Here is a 13,863-nt window from a genome sequence, read left to right on the forward strand (position 1 = left end):
TGTGGGCAGAGGCAGGAAAATATCCCATGGATACCAGGAGCACCCATAGGTGCCTGCATTATCCAACGTTTTTCCATTGGTGTTCTTATTTAATATTAATATTTACACCTATTACACATTTTATGATGGGAGGTCTCTCAGATAAGAGGTGTGGATACAAAATCTGTAGATTTAAGAAAATAAAAATTTAAGATGGAGAATGTTTTAGGGCATTTAGGAGGCACTTCAGCTATTCTAACTCTTCTCTGCCACATATCTAGGTTCAAAATTATTATTACTACTATTATTATTATTATTATTAAATTATTATTATTATTATTATTATTATTAATAATAATAATAATAAACAATATTTTTATAGCACCAACATATTATTCATCGCTGTACAATAAATAGCGGTTACAAATGACAGACAGATACAGACAGTGACACAGGAGGAGGAGAGGACCCTGGCCTGAAGAGCTTACAATCTAGGAGGTGAGTAAGCCGCATACAATGTCTTTATAAATGCCTAAAAACTCATACAAAAGCTAAGTGGACATTAATAAGTGTTTAGTCTGTGTAGACTTCACCTAAAATTGCAGCAAACTATAACACCAAAAAAGAAAGAAATCCTAAATCTTGATAAAATGATCCGGTAATGGTTCCGTCACAATTATATTACATGGGTTGTCACGTTATTACCTGGCAGTGTTACACATTACTGGGTATGCATGCACCTAACATAATGACAGGTCCTCTTCATGGAATGATAATTTACACAAAGAGATTGTTTTTGGAGACTGTGGATTCTCCAGATTAGAGTGTAAGCTCTTCTGCCAATTCCCCCACAATAATGGACTAAGAGGGATTCACAGGTAAGCGGCTTTTCCTTGTGATATTGAATGTTTTTATTTGAAGGTAATTATCGTCAGCACGGGAAATCATCGCGTTCTCCGGTGAGCGATGTAACGAGAGAGAAAAGGGGGAAAAGAGAAATTTCTCTGGAAGTCAGCAAAGTCCGTCCGTCATAAATCAGCTCCCAAAATCCCTTTCCTGCCAGCCGGGAAAAGAAGAAAAAATCAGCAGCCAGCAACTTGGTGAAGCAAGAAATGGTTTGAGAAGTGATGGCGTTTCATTACTCCGGGGCGAAACGCTGATCGGAAGCAATTCTACGTGAAAGGCAACCGCGTGAGACCGTCAGCAGCCAGCGTCTGCGGGGACCGCGCCAAGAGCCCCGAGCTCCGGCTACTCGCATCATCTCATCTGCTTCCTGTATACCTGATTACACCAGTGCCATCTGTGCCGCCAACGGGCAGTGCCAGGCCGGGAAAATGGCCAACCGCCAAGACTGTGCGATATCATGGGAACACCGCCATGTCTGGCCTCTGATTGGGAGAATTCCGTCTGCCTGGCTGTATGTGTGCAGGAAATCTATGATTCCCTATGTCTGGCATCATCTTGTGTACGGGGAAAAGATTCCCACCTTTAGATCCTGCCATAACAGCACTTCCTGTTGTAGGCTGACAACACCGAGACTAGGCCTCACAGGGGAAGGAAGGAAATATAGGAGGATGGAACAAAGGAAGAGAGCTTAGAGGAAAGTAAGGAAGGCTGGAAGAAAAGAAAGAATAAAGGAGGGGAATGGAGGAAGGAAGGGAGAATAAAAGAATAGAAGAAAGAAGAGAAGGAAGGAAATGAGGCATGGAAGGAAGGAAGGAAGGAAGGAAGGAGGGAGGAAGAAGGGAGGGAAGGAAGAAGGGAGGGAAGGAAGGAGGGAGTACGGAAGGAAGGAAGGAGGGAGGGAGGGAGGGAAGAAGGGAAGGAAGGAAGGAAGGAGGGAGAGAGGGAGGGAGGAAGAAGAGAGGGAAGGAAAAAGGGAAGGAAGGAGGGACGGAGTACGGAACGAAGGAAGGAGGAACGGAAGGAAGGAATGAAAAGGGGGGGGAGGGACGGAAGGAAGTAACTAAGGAGGGAGGGAGGAAGAAGGGAAAGAAGGAAGGTGGAAGGCAAGGTAATGAAGCATGGAAAGAAAGTAAGGAAGGGAAGGAAGAAGGAAAGGAAGGATGGAAAGGAAGGAAGGAAGGAAGGAAGGAAGGGAGAAAGCATTGAAGAAAGGTATGAAGGATTGAAAAAAAGAAAGAAGTTAGGGGAAGAATGGAGAAAGGGAGCAAAGGAAAGGAAACACAACAAGGAAAAGAAAAGAATTAAGGAAAGGAAATGAAACAAGTAAAGGGAACAAAACAAAGAAACTAAAGGAAACAAGGAGAGTATTTGCCACATTTGCTTTTTTTAGGAACTTCCAATCTCTGAATCTTTATCCACAGTTTACCAAAATGAATCAATGATAATTATTCCTAATTATCAATAAACAATCATATTGGTTACCATCCATCTAAACATTTATTCTTTGTAGTAAAAACAAACTTTCAGACTTAGACTTTCATTGTGACAATTCTCTTTCATAAAGACAAGGTTTTGGTGTTGACGCGTTTCGCCTATTACAGCTTCATCAGAAGAACAAATCCTAGCCGGTCCTTATATGATTTTAGTTCTCTAGAGATGCCGATCCTACCAATAACCTTTCCTTACAAGGAAACAATCGCCATAAACCTTTCATTGAACCTTCTCCCCGCCTTTTATTTGGAGGAGGAAACTCTTCAGGAGCTTGTATTCACCGTGCAATATTGGGGAGTGGATTCCTCTTATGGGAAAGATTTCTTCTTCTTTCTTATACAACGACAAATTGTTTCACCCCAAATTCACTCTGTACCCCTGAACATAGATCTCCCTTCCCAAGGTATTGCTTCATGAGAAGGGAAACAAAACAAAAGGGAGGGAGAGAGGACAGAAGAATGAAAGGAAATAGTAAAGGATGGCAGGAATAAAGGGAAGCAATGAAAGAAAGAAGGGATGGAAGGGTGAGAACATAGAAGGAGCCAAGGAAGCAGAAAGGAAGAAGGGATATGGGAAGGAAGGAATATAATGTCATGTTATATCCTCCAGCAGTGACTGGACATTCACCGTCTTTTCACACATCGTTATCTCTGCACACATGATGATATTATTCCTCCCTGTGACCTGGTGACACATTCTTCCATGGGGATGATCCTCATTTTGCACATATATAGAGATCACAGCAGTGTGTGAGGTCTCGGCCCGGCTCCATTAGTTGGACAGTAGCGGGGGGAGCGCGCAGACCACCCAATGGATTCCTCGGATTCATCTCCTTATGCAAACAGCCGGAGTCAGGGGGCTGACAAGTGATAAATGGTGCTGGGATGACTACTTGATTAAGTCCATCACTTCATCAACACCTTCCCAGATTATAATCAATTATCAGGTCACCCAGGAGCCCCGCTGGCGAGGTGAGCGGCACGCACGTCCATGAAGATGGAATTAAATTTTATTGAAAAAGAAATATCAGGAGCGTTACACATGTGAAAGTGTTTCTGGCCCAGTGCCCAAATCCCCACAGGGAACGTTGTCCTTTCTCACCTCCCATCAGCACCGGGAAGAGTCAGGTGGATGCAACCACATCCAAGGAAAATCTGTCTGTACTATGTCTTCATATATATAGCTCTGACATATACCATAGTGCTGTACAGAGGACACTGAGCCAATCCCATCAGTCTCTGGGCTGAGGAGCTGACACTCTAATGCCCCCCTACAGTCACACACTAATATACATTTATATAGCTCTGACATATACCTCAGTGCTGTACAGGGAACACTGAGCCAGTCCCATCAGTCTCTGTACAGAGGAGCTGACACTCTAATGTCCCCCCACAGTCACACACTATTATTATCCTCTGACATATACCGCAGCGCTGTACACAGAACACTGAGCCAGTCCCATCAGATTGGTGGCTGTGAATATGATGATGTCTGGTCTTACATTGTGAGTTGGGAGCAGCACAATGATTCTTTTTCAGCCCCTTTGTTGTAGATTTGTCAGTGTGCTGGGATCATTGTCCGGTCACATTGACCCAGTTTCATCCAAGTTTCATCCAAGTTTCATCCAAGTTTCATCTGTCACACAGATGGCTTCACATTTGATTTTGAAATACTTTGGTCTAGAGTTCACAGCTGACTCAATGGCCCTGATTTATTAATCTCTCCGAGGCTGGAGGGGATACACTCTCATCAGTGAAGCTGGGTGATCCAGCAAACCTGGATTGGATTTCTTCATTCAGGTATTGCTATATGCTAGAAAATGTTTTGAATCCTGGACCTGACCCATTCCAGGATCACCCAGCTTCACTGATAAGAGTGTATCCTATCCAACCTCGGAGAGTTTAATAAATCTGGGCCAATGGCTGCATGATGCGCCGTTCTTGTAGTTGCCCAAAACATCATCCTCCCACCACCATGCTTCACAGTTGATATGAGGTGTTTGTATTATGTGGCAATGATAAGAATTGAATTATCAGCCATTGGAATTACAAGGATTTGGGGAGTGTGAGGGGTAATCTGTGAGATGATAGGGGTATATAGGGTGGGCGTGGCCAGTGTGGAGGCGAGGCAGTGACACAAAGTCTGCAGCACTGTGCAATATGTAGTCGGTGTCACAGCAGGGGATCTCAGTGTATAAATCTTTGGCTTGGTGCAGCACTTCTTACATTTCAGTGAATTTAGCTCACACTTTAATCTGGAAATGTCACTACACCTGGCAGAGATCCCTAAATACCCCATTTGTAAATAACCCTCCCCCATGGGGGTAACTCTCCCCATCCTGTGGCCCCCAATCATCCCATGGGCCCTGGCCGCAGGCTGGACGGACCCCTCCCTGCCGCAGAACAAAGCCGAGAAATCTCCCCATGTAATGTATTCAGTCTGCAGCCTCTAATGGAGCCCGGTGTCTATTTTTCATTATTGACGGATTTCTCTTTATTGGACATTTTGCCTCATCTAGGAAATTAGATCAATAAAACTTCAAGGGAAGCGCGGGGGATGGGGGGGATGGGGGGGCCACAACTTTTAATGGTTTTCAGAGAAGCAGATTGGAAACAAAAGAAGTTTATTTGCCTTAATCTGATGTATTATTGCTTCGCCTAGAAGATTGTGAGCGTTGCAGAGTTCTGCCGGAGCGTTCATATATAAAAGGTGACAATTCCTGGAGACGTGGCCCCGGGGGGCCAGGCCAGACAGATTCATGTTTTATGATACCCCAAGGGATGAATGGGGGAGGGGTGGATCTCGCGGGGCTTATAGGACCCCTACAGTCTGGGGTAAATCCTCCTTGGGCCCTCAGCTTGGAGTCACAGGCAAGGTTCCTGAAATGTCCCATTCATTCCTTATACAGATAGTCCTCGGGTTACATACGAGATAAGGACTGCAGGTTTGTTCTTAAGTTGAGTTTGTAGTAGAATAAAAGATAATAAAAGGCTGCTCTGCCCAGGGCATTTATGGCTGCATTACCCCACTCTGCCTGTTGGGTGCTCAGGGCCAACATGGAAGATCCTCTCATCTTCCATGTCCAGACACCTTGATTGGCTGGACTACAATGTGCATGCACACAAGAGCTATGCATGCTGAGATTGTACACATGCGCAATATATATTCCAAATATACCTGCAATGGTTTCATTTTGGTTTGGTTCCCCTTTAATCCGGAATCTTCCTTCCTGTAGCCATAGGAGAACTTCTGGGCCCCTCCCCCTACCCAGGGCCCTGAAATTAATTCTTTTTATCTATAAAGTGGATTTACATTTTTATCACTGAAGCCAACTGTGCAAATGAATCCGAGGCGGAGAGCGGCCGGCACCATGATTATGTTTTTGTTTGTTTCTGCCGAGTGTTAAATTATTTACAAAGACATTATCCGGTATCGCTGCTCCAACCATGGATTGCCATCACTGCGAGCGATAATGCGCTGAGCCCCCATGCGTCCGTGTGTCACCAATGCATGGGGGCTTTATTGTGTTATCCTATGGCAGGGTCACCCACCCACGTTACACATCTTCCAATAATATTATGGTGGTCCCCTGACATTGTCCATCAACCTACTATGGCAGATTGATGAGCAACTGATCATAGACATCCGCTGTACATTCCTCTGGAGGAGAGCACAGCGGGGTGCTACTTGCTTTTCCTCCCCCTTCCTTGTCACTGTGTGCACAGTGCTCATTTCTTCATCTGTCACTGGAAATTATCACAAAAGTTTGTTTTCAGTGACAATCTTCCTTAGCTTCTGACATTGGAGATTCAACACTTCCAGGTGAAACAGCTGTCTGTCCTGCTATCCCTGTGCGCATGCTGCGTTTCACAATCCTCTGCATCACTACAAGACATGGCGGTGACATTGGGGTTCAAGAATGCAACTGGAGGGCGCAGCAGGAGGAGGCCAGAAATGTCAAACGCCAATGGTATCAATGGAGGCCGCAGAGCTAGAGGTCAGACACCGGGGGGCAGAGTTGAGCTGCCCCTCCAATCACATTAACAACAATATAAAATCAATCAAAAACCCAGCAAAGATTTATGAGAACACCCCCCCCCCCCCCAGGTGTGCAGTCCTGACGAGTCTCAATAAGGGGGGTAAATGCTGGAATCCAGGAAACTCTACAATGTGTGAATACAATCACAATACAAAACATTGGGATGTGTGCAGCATTCACAGCATCGGGAATTCACCACCTGACACACCTGATGGAGGTAAGTACTGACAAACCTGGTGGAGATAGGTACTGACACACCTGATTGAGGTAAGTACAGACACACCTGATGGAGGTCGGTACTGACAGACCTGCTGGGGGTGGGTACTAACACACCTAATGGAGGTAGGTACTGACACACCTGATGGAGGTAAGTACTGACACACCTGATGAAGGTAGGTACTGACACACCTGATGGAGGTAGGTACTGGCACACCTGATGAAGGTAGGTACTGACATACCTGATGGAGGTAGGTACTGACACACCTCATGGAGGTAGGTACTGACACACCTGCTAGAGGTAGGTACTGACATACCTTACTGACACACCTGATGGAGGTAAGTACTGACACACCTGATGGAGGTAAGTACTGACACACCTCATGCAGGTAGTTACTGACATACTGGTGATCCTGAAATACCCTTTATGTTGCTCTTACACACAGAAGTCTGATATAAAATCCGGTTTAGATTTGCCCTGAATGTTGCTGCGGAGGGGTTACACAGCACAGACGTACAGAACAAATCACTTCCAGGTCATCCTAAAACTTTCTGTGCTTCCCCTGCAGAATTTCCAGATGGAATCTGATTAATCGGAGGAGTGAAATGTAAAGACCCCGCCAGGGGCTGCAGCACCTGAAAAGAGGGAAGGTCAGAGAAATGGGCAGCGGTGAGTGGGTGCAGGTGGCACCATCCTATATAAGAGGGCATTGGAGGATTCCATGTATAGGAAGAGAGGAACTGGAAGTATTTGTCAGAGGGGGGTATTCAGGGGCAATTATCACCCTATATAAATGCCTTGTTGTCAGCCAGGGCTCTGGAGTAGGTGGGGCCCCGGGCTCTTGCTTGGACCCCCTTAGCACATAAATAAAGCTGATTCATTTTATTTTACCCCAATGCATTGATAGTTCCCAGGCGCCCCCCTGGTGGCCATTCATGTAGCAATGTGTGATCAATATAAAAGGTACAATCAGCTCTCAAATATTGACCAATGCCACACACGTTTTGTGATAAACAACAGAATGCAATAAAAAGAAGTGAAAATGTTCTAATAATATAAATTCATTCTATTCAATGATCTCCAATACACGCGCAGATATTTGATGGGAAGCGATGGACAAGGTGAATCTTTGGGAAGTCACAGGTGTGTCCTGTCTTTGATCTGATACACAATGAATAATCTGAGTCGCCTCTTGTGGGTTATTCAAACATTCCCCGATCGCTATAATTAGATTATCGGAAACGCAGCACCTGTGAGCACCCCCGCCCCCGCGGAGCAAGTTCGCCCCAAAGCAATTAGAAAGCACCAACAATGGATTAGCAATTAATCTCCTTGTTCCGATTCATTGACTCGTGCTTTTCTAATTGACCCTGGAGCTGCGGCTCAACTGGAGAGCAATTAAGCCGGGATGTGTTGTGAAAACATTGGCCTGGAAGAGCAAACAACTCCCTGGAAGGTGGAGGAGAAGCGAGAGGTTCACCTTGCTGGGGGGTCACTGACCGGAGAGGGGCCACCGCTCCCCCTCACTGAAGTCATTCATTTATTAAAAAGTCTATCCAAAACCGAGATTTCAGATTCCTGATAATAAATTAGCAACCAAATCACCTGGGGACTCCAAGCTGGAACTCTCTAGAGTCTCACTCATCCTGCTGCAGGAAGATTCCATGTATCAGTGAAGTGTTGTACCCCTGGAGAATACACAAGGGGGAATGGAATGGTTTTAAAGTAAGAGAACTGAATGGCACAAGGGGAGGACACAGAAATCAGGGAGAGTTCACTCCACTGCATAGGGGGACAATGAGGGCAATCTGAAGGAAGGGTGGGGACACAGAGACATGGGGTCTGCTTCTTTCCTTCCCTCATTCCTTTTTCTTTCTTTAATTCCTTCCATTCCTTTCCCAATCCCCTTTATCCTTCCTTCCATCCTTCCTCCCCATCTTTTTCTTGTTCATTATTCCATTCTTCATTCCCTATGTTCCCGTTTTCCTTTTCTTTTCTTTCTTCCCTCCATCTATTCCCCAATTCCTTTCCTCCATCTTTCTCTTCCATATTTCCTTTCCTTCAAACTTCCATTCTTCCTTACTGTTTCTCCATCCGTCCTTCTGCCCCCCCCCCCCCCTTACACTTTCTCTTCCATCTTTCCTTCCTCACCTTCTTTCCTTTTTTCCTTTTCTCTCTTCCTTCTCTTCCATATTGTCTTGCTTCCACCATTTCTTTCTTTTCCCACTTCCTTCCTTTTCACCCTCCTTTCTTCCTCCCATATCTAATTTATCTCCTTTTCTTCCCCCATCCTTCCTTCTCTCCTCTGTTGCTCCTTCTCTTCAATATTTCTTTCCTGCCCTTCTACCTTTCTTCCTCCTTCCTCCTTTTCTTTTTCTCTTCCATATTTCCATTCTTCCTTCCTTATATCTATATATATATATTTCTTTTCTTTATTATCCTGTCTTTCTTTCCTCCATCTTTTCCTTCTTTCTGTCCTTTCCTCCCCTTCTAACTTCCATTCCTTCTTTCTTTTCCCCCATCCTTCCATGTTCCCTCCCTTGCTCCTTTTCTTCCATATCTCCATATTTCTCCTTCCTTCTATATCTCCTTCCTCTCCTTCTACTCCTTCATTTCTTTCCCCTTTCCTTCTGTTTTCTCTTTCCCCCGTCTTTCCTTTTTCCTCTGTTGCTCCTTCCCTTCAATATTTCTTTTACTTCCCTCCTTCCTTCCTTCCTTCCTTCCATTCTTGCTTTCTTCCCTATTATCTCTTTTTTTTTTTTCTTTCTTTTCCTTGTTTTTTTTTCCTTCATCTTCCTTTTTCCTCTTCATATTTCCTCCCCTTCTAACTTCCATTCTTCCTTACTTCTTCTCTCTTCCCTTTCCCTTTTCCTTCCATGTTTTCCCACTTGCTCTTTCTCTTCCATATTTTCTTCCTGTCTTCCATCCTTCCCTTACTCCTCTTCCATATTTCTTTCTTTTCCTCGTGCTTCTTCCCTTCTTTCGCAGTGAATGGGCCCCTGATTGCTCCCAATTACCATGGATTATAATATTTCCCATCCCCTCCATGAAGGGGTTAATATGCAGTCAACAAGTAGGGATGTTGGTGACAGTTCCCCTAGCATCGTCTCGGTGTGTGAGACCCTCGCCGGTAATTACCATCGCCTGTCAGGAGGGTCTCGGTGACAGGGACCTCATTATGGAGGAGAAGCCTCATCCCCCAGCTCTTCCCGGCAGCCCGAAGAACAATAAACAGGCGGCTCATTAGATTGAGCAGCCCCATTGAGATGCCGGGAGGGGCGCTCTCCTTCCCTTCACCGTGACGGCGCCTTCAAAAATGCCGCAAAAAAACAAAATGACAAACACGCAGGAGACTCCCCACTCGGCTCCCACACAACGCACACGTACAGGGCGCAGGCACACGCATATCAAAGTGCATGTCACATCTGCCATATCATGACAACACATAAGCGACGCGCTGCAGCCTCACATGCCAACCCGGGGAACGCTCGCTTCAACGAAAGCTCGCTTCATCTTCAAGGAACGCGCTCCTGGGCGCCGGCCCTTTCATCAGGAAGAAAGCCGGGAGTGCGTCATTCCCAAGCACCCCCCCTAAAAAAAGGCAAAATATAAAAAGAATTCTAAATAACAGCGTGCAGACCGAATCGATGGGCGATGTAAATGAGAAGTTAACAGCAATTTATTACGACAAAACTCATTGTAACGAGGGATAGTGACAGGCTGGGAGCACTTACCCCAACTTCCAGAGAGCACTTACCTTTTTCATATGTTTTATTCTACTTTGGGTGTATTATTGACTCGTTCCGGTCCCTGTGATTGCGGCTTCAGAAAGTATTTACCTTTACTGCTTTTATTTTGTTATGTGGCAGCCTGATCATACAATTGTTTCAATTCTTTAATTCTCATTAATCTGCACTCAGCACCCCATAATGATAAAGTGAAAAAAGAATTTCGGACAATTCTGTAAATGTATAAAAAGAAAAAAATGAAATCTCACATTTCCAGAAGTAACAAGAAATTTAGCTCAGATGCCTCCCGTTCTCTAGGATGTTTCTGCCCCTTGATTAGCGCCCCCCTGTGGTGAATTGATTGGACATGAGTTGGGAGGGCACCACCTCTCTATAGAAGTCTCATAGATGGCAATCAGAACAAAAACCAAGCCATGAGGTCACAGGAACGGCCTGCAGAGTTTAGGGACCGGATTGGTACAAAGCTACAAAATATTTCTGCCCCCAGGACCACCGCAGCCTCAATAATTCTCAAATGGAAGAAGTTTGGCACAACCAAGACTCTTCCTAAAGTTGGTTGTCTGACCAAAGTGAGCAATCAAGGAAGAAGGGAGAGAGGTGACCCATAACCCGATGATCACTGTGACTCCAGAGGTCCGGTGTGGAGATGGGACCAGAACCAGAACTACAGAACTACCCCACCAACCTAGGATTTATAGCAAAGTGGCCGGATGGAAGCCTGTCTTTGCAAGAAAGAATCTGAAGGACTCTCAGACTGTGAGGAACAAGATTCTCTGTCTGATGAAATAAAGATTAGACTGTTTGGGCTTAATTCTAAACGCTATGTCTAAAGGAAACCAGGCCCCACCCATTACCTGCCCAATACCATCCCAACTGTGAAGTATGGTGGTGGCAGCGTCATGCTGTGGGGATGTTTTTCACCAGCAGGGACTGGGAGACTGGACAGCTGAATGGTGCAAAGTACAAAGATCTCCACAGTACCAGAGTCTCCAAAACCTCCACAGTACTCAGGACCTCAGACTGGGCCAAAAGTTCACCTTCCAACATGAAAATGACCCAAAGCAGGGACAACATAGGAGAGGCTTGAGGACAAATATGTGAATGACCTAGAATGACCAAGCCAGAGCCCTGACATGAACCCTATGGAGGAACCTGAATGTATCTGCCCACCGATTGTCCCCATCCAACCTGACTGAGCTTGAGGGCATTTAAGAAGAATGGCAGAAAATCCCCCAATCCAGGGGTGCAAAGCTCATTACATCATCACCAAAGAGACCCCAAGGGGCTTCAACTAAGTAAAGGGTCTGAATATTTATAGAAAAATGTGAGATTTCATTTTTTTTTTTTTTTTTTTAAACAAATTGTCCCAAATTTTCACTTTGTTAATATGGGATGTTTAGTGCAGAATAAAGAGAAATAAAGGAATTGGTTTTATCCGGCTACAATATAACATCCCACATACAAACCTTATATTATTTTATTCTTTTTTAATTTCATTATTTTTGATATTCAATTTAGTTGGCTGACATTGTCTTGTTGGTTATGCAGCCAGAGAGTGACATCACACTAATCCAACCAATGAGGAAGCGACCATAGAACAGGTAAGTTGTCTCTTCAGGTGGTAAGCCAATCATTCATCTGACGTGCTCCTATGTGACTACAACGCCCCTGAAATGAAATTTGGGAGAAGATTTAATTTTTGTGAATGGCACTTTTAGCAATAACATTTCCACACAGAACACATAAAGGAAGCAGATAGGGTAACAATGTAACAATAACGTGTAAAATAAGATACAATCATTATATTTAGTCACAGAGACCCTGAACACTTTACTTATACTCAGGGGTGCAGCTCTGCAGAATTTGGATCTGCCACCCCCTTTCCTTGCAGATGAATCCTCAGCTTTCCTCTGACCTCTCTGACCTCCCCTCCCGACCTCCCCTGACCTCCCCACCCCCCACCCCGACCTCCCCTGACCTCCCTCCAGGTTACCTCCTTGCTGGCACTGCTGCATTGCTCCTGGTTACATCTCACCTTGAACCTTACTTGCAGTCATCTGCTGCCTTCCTGGTTCCTTAGCTATGTCAGGCCACAATCTGCCCCCCTGGCTGGAAGTTTACCAAGACCTCTGTCTCCCTATCAGGTGCCCCTCCTGGTCATGACAAATTTGGGGAATTTCTGAGGTTTCAACCCCCATGAGATCTCACTCATAGCATTGGTCCACCCTGCACCATGGAGGTCAATGATGAACACCACGGGATCCATGGATTGTGGTGACTTTGTGATCTCATTTGGGATTCATGCATTGAGGAGGAAGGAAGGAAGAATGGAAGGAATTATAATGGAAGGAACTTGGTGCATCATGGTATTCTGCAGGTAAGGCTGGGGCCCAGATCGGCTGCATGCGTTGCCCCTGGGGATCTATGTTACAATTTGGAGAAAAAAGAGAAGAGTAAAAAAAAAGGGAAGAACACAGAGAAAAGGGAAATGAAGGGAGAAAAGGAATTATTTATATAGTGTGCCGGTATTCTGTTCATTGGCCATAAACAAAGCAGAAAACACAGAATGCAAATCACAGCGGCACCCAGACCTGGGGACACCTTACAGGTAATAAATATTAATTCAATTTATAGAGATCATTGACCAGAACCCGCAGTATGGAATGCAGACGTATCACTGGGATGGGGATCTGGTGACCACGGCTGCCTCCTTGAAATGACTCCTATATTACTAATAAAATAATATAATATATTCATGCCATAAAGAGGCCCTGTCTGGTCTGTGAAGAAACCAAAATAGCAGCTCCCTGGAAGAGAAGAATCGTACTCACCTTTATATATATCACCATCATTCACCAGCAGGATTTACCACTTCCCGGGGTGTCAGCTCCTCCTCCTCACCATGACCCCAAAAACATTAAATTTATATAAATTATATTAATCTCGAATAAATGAGTTTACTGATTACATATTTATCATTTATCCGTCTCATATTATACATGGGAATATCTCAATGTCATTTTTCAATTTTAAGAAATGAATATACAATAAGAAAAAAACATTGCAATACATATATATACGATGTGCCCCTTATGTGCCTCCGCCCTAATATTCCAACAACTCTATGGAAGAATTATGTGATAATAATAATATTAACTCAGAATGTGAATATTCACTCTCTGTCACTATGAAACCTGGGATGTTCAATATGTCTGTGAATCCTTATCATCAAGCTGTTACATCCACAAGCAGCTGTACATTTAGAATCCGTATCGATGCTCTGTGATATTCCGTGATATTACCAAACAATTACTTTATGTCTTAAGCAAACTCCTCAAGAAGAGAAAAAAGGCGAAACGCGTTGGGTAAAAATACTCTATACAGCTTTACTATAAGTAGTTGTTCTGTGTCTAGCATGAAGTCTATATCCCATGATGATACAATGGGCTCTGGGCGATTTCATCTTTATTGTCCTATCTTAT

Source organism: Pyxicephalus adspersus, chromosome 5 (genome assembly GCF_032062135.1).
Source record: "Pyxicephalus adspersus chromosome 5, UCB_Pads_2.0, whole genome shotgun sequence".
In the NCBI taxonomy this organism is placed as follows: Eukaryota; Metazoa; Chordata; class Amphibia; order Anura; family Pyxicephalidae; genus Pyxicephalus; species Pyxicephalus adspersus.